Here is a 7,219-nt window from a genome sequence, read left to right as displayed (position 1 = left end):
GTTGTCCCAAAGGGTCCCAGAGCGGGGGGGCGACTCTGGAGACGCCCCAAGGCGAAATTCCGGATGCGAGGCACACAGGGCGTAAGATCCCCGCAGATTATGCCGACGGGAGCCGCAGCAAGTTGGGCTCTCAGCCGGACACTATACCGGAGCCTCCAAAGGTTCCGGATTCGGGCAGGCAGCCCCACGCTAAGGAGGGTGAGCCGATCGTGCCGATGACTTCCGTCGCACCAGAGGCACCGGATAGTATGCTAGAAGTGCTTCGCGGCGCTTCCATGGATGAAGAGCACCGTACTCTTATGAGTGCGGTGATTCAGAAGGTTCGGTCCGCCAAGAGCGGATTAACCGAAGCCTGCACCAGCCTCTTGACGGGCTTTCAGGTAAGTAATCAAAAGTGTGTGAAATTATCACCTGATAGACAGTAGCCCCTGATACTCTGTTTGGTGTTTGGAAAGAAAAGCCAAATGGAGGGTCAATTTTAATCTGCAGGAGTTTAATAGTAGGTGTCTATGTGAATATGCATGCAGTGCTGCTTGCCACTGCTGCCCGCACAGCCGAGGTCACTGGACTCAAACGGGACCTTGAGCAGGCCGAAGAGGAGCTCAGCCTCACAAAGAGGCAGCTCGAAGAGAACAAAGGTGAGTGGTACCCCGTTCACATATCATATAGAGGAGAAAAAATTGGTGATGCTAACAAAAAGCGTCATGATTTTGTAATAGGGGCCACGACCGAAGTGGCGGCCCTGAAGAAAGTGCTATCCGAGGCCGAAGATAAGGCGGCCACGGAGCGCATGGAGCGTGAGAAGAAAAATGCTAGGGTGGGCGAGGTACAACAAGAGCTCCAGGAGCTCGGCAAGAAAATCGAGTCCTTGGAGCGTGACTTCAAGACGAAAGAGTCTGAGCTTGCTAAGGCCCTTTTGAGCATGAAAGACGCCAAGGCCGAAGTCGAAAAGGCCCAGTAGGAAATCCAGGTGGCCAAGAACATAGCAGTGGGTAAGACATTCTTTATGCAGAGCAAGCATGTGGAGGAGACATTTCTTTTACTTACCCGAATTCAGAGCTCTCCAGGGGCATTCGCAGATCTTCCATGCAGCATATCAGATTCCGCGGAGTTCTATCGTGCCGAAGAGGGGAGCTCAACGGAGAAGCTATTCTGGTCCCAGTATGCTGGAGCCGAACACCCGATGCCTCTGAGTGACCAATTGAAGCAATTGGTTGAACTCCACAGGGCGGCCGAAGTGGCTATGAAAGATTTCATAGTACGGATGTGGCCTGGTGAGCCCCTGCCTGCCAGCTACTTCGGCCTGATAAAGCGGATGGTAAATGTCTATCCGCGGCTTGAAGTGATCAAGTGATCCGTTTGCATTGAGGGTGCCCGCCGAGCCTTTGCCCGTGCGAAGGTGCATTGGGGCAAGCTGGATGCGGAGAAGCTGGTGAAGGATGGACCACCGGAGGGCAAGGTGCATCGCTACCCCGAGAAATATTATGATGGCATGATGAAAGGCGCTCGTCTCGTGGCCGATGAATGTACCAAGGACACAATCTTTGAGTAAATGTACTCTAGTCGTTTTTGTAATATGAAAACGAATTTGTTTGCATTATATAGCGCTTTGTTGATTTAAAATATTACCTTCTGTGCGACTGTTTATAAAATTCTGAAAGTAGGACAGTCGTCGGCTTCCGCCCCCACACAACTAGTACTGGGGTGTTCGTGGAAAACCCAAACACTCTTTATCCAAATTTTTGGTCCCTGAAGGAGGTGTTTGGCGCAGCGAGCAAGGCAATCGGACGATGCGGCTTTATAACTCTCACTTAGCCATAGAAGTCTACAATTTTAAATTTCGGCGAAGCCCCTAGAATTCGGAAAGCCGAATTGGGGCGCTATATACGCATAAATCGGACGAGGCCGATTCCTCGCCTAAAGCGGAGAAAATCTTTAAGGATTTTAAGACCTCTCGAACAGCGACCAGCTCTCGCCGCATCATGACAGTCAGTTTTCGGCTTTCTCTACTGAGGTGCTCGTCCGGAAGAACCGGGACACAATCGCAGTAGTTCTCCCTGCGCTACCTTAGCCAATATAACGGAATGTAAGGTACCAAAACAAGGGAGCAGGGCTAACCCAACTATTGACCCAAGACATGATTCGGAGCTGATGCATATAATGCTATAAGTTCAGGGTGCCGCACTGTCGAAAGTGTTCAGACTTATCTTGCCGTATTGAGGGGCGCCGTGAGAAGTCCCTGGCAAACTGATCGTACCAAAGTGTAAGGATTCAATACTGAATAAACATTTATAGAAAAAATGTGCAGATAAGAATAATAAGCTGACGCTATTTATTAGCTCCCATTGATAAATAATACGTCTAAGCGTATGTTGACAATTAATGCGTTGAGCAGAAGTAAAGAGGACTATTTGACATGTCCTATCCAAGGGCGGGCCGCATGCAGGTATATAAAACAGGTATAACGATCATTAACAGATGCCACCTGGGTATTCCCTTTGTGTGTGAAGCCTGTTGACTCCTTGGTTTTCCCTCCTGTGGTAAGTCCGATAATCCAGCTCGCTAAACAGGCTGCCCGAAAGCAAGGTCCTGAAAGATAAAGGGGGTTATTAAAGTATGTTGCGGCTGAACCGCACTGTTGACCGCATCACTATCGTGTCTCCGCCTATGCCCATGGTATTTTGAGTGTGTAATTGTGTACACGCGGCACGAATGCTGCCTGAATGGGGCTGGAGCGGAAGCCAGATTGCTAGTCGCGCTCTTGGCGTGCCTGGCGATCCTGTTGGAGGGTACTCCGGACTTGCTTGACGGTGTTCGGGGTTGTTGTCGCCAGATTGGTGGTTTGCCGGAGAAGGCTGCTTTGTACTTCTATCGCAAGGGCTGCAGTATGCTCTTCTGTACGGAGAGAGTGGTCCGTGTTTCCGTTGACTGTTATGACCCCGCGAGGTCCTCGCATCTTGAGCTTGAGGTATGCATAGTGTGGTGCTGCATTGAATCGAGCGAATGCGGTTCGTCCAAGCAGTGCATGATAACCACTACGGAAGGGGACGATATCGAAGATTAGCTCCTCGCTTCGGAAGTTATCCGGAGATCCGAAGACCACTTCTAGTGTTATGGAGCCCGTGCAGTGGGCCTCTACTCCGGGAATTACACCTTTGAAGGTGGTTTTGGTGGGCTTGATCCTTGAAGGGTCGATGCCCATTTTGCGCACTGTATCCTGATAAAGTAGGTTCAGGCTGCTGCCGCCGTCCATTAGGACTCGTGTGAGGTGGAATCCGTCGATGATTGGGTCTATGACCAATGCGGCTGAACCACCGTGACGGATGCTGGTAGGGTGATCCCTACGATCAAAGGTGATCGGACAGGCTGGCCATGGGTTGAACTTTGGGGCGACTGGCTCCATCGCGTAGACGTCCCGTAGTGCTTGCTTTCGTTCCCGTTTGGGAATGTGGGTGGCGTAGATCATATTGACTGTTTTCACCTGGGGAGGAAATTTCTTATGTCCCCCCGTGTTCGGACGCCGGGGGTCCTCGTCATCATCGCTGTGCAGCCCCTTGTCCTTGTTCTTGCCATTTATTTTACCGGCCTGTTTGAACACCCAACAGTCTCTGTTAGTGTGGTTTGTTGGCTTATCCAGGGTGTCGTGAATTTGGCACGAGCCATCAAGTATGCGGTCCAGACTGGACGGTCCCTGATTGTTTCTTTTGAACGGCTTTTTCCGCTGACCAGATTTTGAGCCACTGAATCCGGCGTTGACTGCCGTGTCTTCGGTGTTCTCAATGTTGTTCCGTCGCTTATGTCTGTGGCGCCATGGCTTGCCGTTATTATCGCGGACATCTGAAGTGCCGGAATTTATTGGCGTGGTGCTACTGCGAGCCAACCAGCTATCCTCGCCCGCACAAAAGTGGGTCATGAGTGTCGTGAGGGCCGCCATGGACTTTGGTTTTTCCTGGACGAGGTGTCGGGCGAGCCACTCGTCGTGGATATTATGCTTAAAGGCCGCTAGGGCTTCGGTGTTCGGACAGTCGACAATTTGGTTCTTTTTGGTTAGGAACTGAGTCCAGAATTTCCTGGCTGACTCTTCGGGCTGTTGGGTAATGTGACTCAAGTCATCAGCATCCGGTGGTCGCACGTACGTGCCCTGGAAGTTGTCGAGGAATGCGTCCTCCAGGTTTTCCCAACTACTGATGGAATTTGCCAATAGGCTAGTTAACCAGTGTCGGGACGGTACTTTGAGCTTAAGGGGAAGATACTTGATGGTGTGCAGATCGTCACCGCGGGCCATGTGAATGTGGTGAAGGAAATCTTCAATCCATACTGCGGGGTCTGTGGTGCCATTGTATGATTCGATGTTTACGGGTTTAAACCCTTCTGGGAATTCATGGTCCATCACTTCGTCAGTGAAGCAGAGGGGGTGTGCGGCGCCTCTATGCCGGGCTATGTGGCTACATAGTTTGAATGAGTCTGGTTGGCTATTTTCGGCCTGGACGGACTTGTTGATAGTGTGTCCGGCGTGGCGATCATCGTCACGTGTTGGGGCGCGCCCCTGCGATCCGTAGATCGATCTTGGTTGTCCTACCTTCAGTGTATCTTGCAGGTCCTGTCTATTGCCCCGGGCCATAGTGTATTGGCGTAGGGGTGCGGGCTGGTATTCGGGCTGATACGCCGCTTTATCCCAGCCACGAGGTGGCCGGTCAGCCGTGTGGCTCTCAAGTCCATATTCCTTGGCTGCCAGGACTTTAGTCCATCTGTCTGTGAGCAGGTCTTGATCAGCTTGGAGCTGTTGCTGCTTCTTTTCCAGGCTCCTCGCAGTGGCCATAAGCCGGCGCTTGAAGCGCTCCTGCTCTACGGGGTCCTCCAGCACGCCGAACTCGTCGTCGCCGAGGCTAATCTCGTCTTCGGAGGGGGGCATGTAGGTGTCCTCCTCCGGGTATCCGTCCGTCGTCTGTTCGTCTAGGCTGACCTGCCCGTCTTCCTATTCGGCCTGCTCGAAGGCAGGCTGATCGGGGTTGTATTCGTCTTCAGCACCATCCAGATTGTTTTCATCTCCTGTGCCGGTATTGCTGTGGAGGGGCTTGGAGCGGAGCCGATGACGCCCATGCTTTGCTTTCCACCTTGAGGGGTTATCCTCCATTGCCTCATCGCCGTTAGTTTCTTTCGGAGTGTCCACCATATATATATCATATGAGGAGGTGGCTGTCCAACGCACCGTGGGCGGTGGTTCCTGTTCTTCTCCTACATCGTCGTCCGCACCGTCAATGTCTTCAGAGTCGAAGTCAAGCATGTCGGTCAAATCATCGATCGTGGCAATGAAGTGGGTGGTGGGTGGGCAGCGAATTCCCTCGTTGCCTGCTTCCCACTCTAGTCGGACATAGTTCAGCCAGGAGTCTCCTGACAAAGAGAGAGACTTTAACGAGTTCAGCATGTCACCAAAGGGTGAGTGCTGGAAGATGTCCGCAGCCGTGAACTCCATTACCGGAGCCCAACCAGATTCGGCGGGCTCGGGGATGCGCAGACTTGAACCTACAGTCGGACACGAGTCCGTGGGTCCGGTGTCACAGGCTTCCTTGGGGATGAAGCCGGTGCTCGGTTCTACCACCGATGAGTGTGCGGCCTCCAGGGTGGGGTCCATCCACCCGTCCTCAGACGACACGATCTGCCCCGGATTTAGGTCCGGAGCTCCTGCTGGTGCGATATCCCGAGTATTGTCTGACAACAGGTCTAAGCCATGCTCGTCGTGACTATTCGGCGCTCCTGGCATGGGCCCAAATCCGTCAAAGATCAAGTCTCCGCGGATATCGGCCGTGTAGTTCAAGTTTCTGAACCTGATCTGATGGCCAGGGGCGTAGTTGTCGATCTGCTCCAGATGGCCAAGCGAATTGGCCCGCAGTGCGAAGCCGCCGAACACGAAGATTTGTCCGGGGAGAAAAGTCTCACCCTGGACCGCGTTGTTGTTGATGATTGAAGGAGCCATCGAGCCTTGCAACGACGACACAGAGGAACTCTCAATGAAAGCACCAATGTCGGTGTCAAAACCGGCGGATCTCGGGTAGGGGGTCCCGATCTGTGCGTCTAAGGCTAATGGTAATAGGAGGCAAGGGACACGATGTTTTACCCAGGTTAGGGCCCTCTCGATGGAGGTAAAACCCTACTTCCTGCTTGATTGATCTTGATGATATGAGTATTACAAGAGTTGATCTACCACAAGATCGTAGAGGCTAAACCCTAGAAGCCAGCCTATGATGATTATGACTGTCCCTACAAGGATCAAACCCTCCAGTTTATATAGACACCGGAGGGAGCTAGGGTTTACACAGAGTCGGTTACAAAGAAGGAAATCTAATATCCGGATCGCCAAGCTTGTCTTCCACGCAAACGAGAGTCCCATCCGGACATGGGACGAAGTCTTGAGTCTTGTATCTTCATGGTCCAACAGTCCGGCCAAAGTATATAGTCCGGCTGTCCGGATACCCCCTAATGCAGGACTCCCTCAAGCGCACCGAAAGATCTTCTAGTAAAAAAAGTGCATGCTATGGAAGAAATCAATGTTTTGAGTGGAAAGATGGATGAACTTATGAAATTGTTTGCTACTAGAAATACTCCTCTTGATCCCAATGATATGCCTTTGTCTACTTTGATTTAGGATAATAATGAATCTATGGATGTGAATTTTGTTGGTAGGAATAGTTTTGGAAACAATGCTTATAGAGGAAACTTTAATTCTAGCCCGTTCCCTAGTAATTCCTCTAATAATTATGGAAATTCCTACAATAACTCTTATGGTAATTTTAATAAGATGCCCTATGATTTTGAGAATAGTGTGGAAGAATTTATGATTTCTCAAAAGAATTTTAATGCTTCGCTTGAAGAAAAATTGCTCAAAGTTGATGATTTGGCTAGGAACCTTGATAGACTTTCGCTTGATGTTGATTCTCTTAAACTTAGATCTTCTCCTCCTAAGCATGATATCAATGAGTCTCTCAAAGCAATGCGAATTTCCATTGATGAGTGCAAGGAAATAACCGCTAGATTGCGTGCTAAGAAAGATTGCTTTGTAAAGGCGTGTTCTTCTAGTTTCAATGAAAATAATGATGAAGATCTTAAAGTTATTGATGTGTCCCCTATTAGATCTTTGTTTTGCAATATGAATCTTGATAATAATGGGACTGGAGATGAGTCAACTTTAGTTAGAAGGCGTCCCAATAATTCGGAGTTTTTA

The sequence above is a fragment of the Triticum dicoccoides genome, chromosome 4B (genome assembly GCF_002162155.2).
Source record: "Triticum dicoccoides isolate Atlit2015 ecotype Zavitan chromosome 4B, WEW_v2.0, whole genome shotgun sequence".
Taxonomy (NCBI): Eukaryota; Viridiplantae; Streptophyta; class Magnoliopsida; order Poales; family Poaceae; genus Triticum; species Triticum dicoccoides.
The sequence above is the reverse complement of the archived record's forward strand: the minus strand, read 5'-3'. Positions refer to the sequence as shown.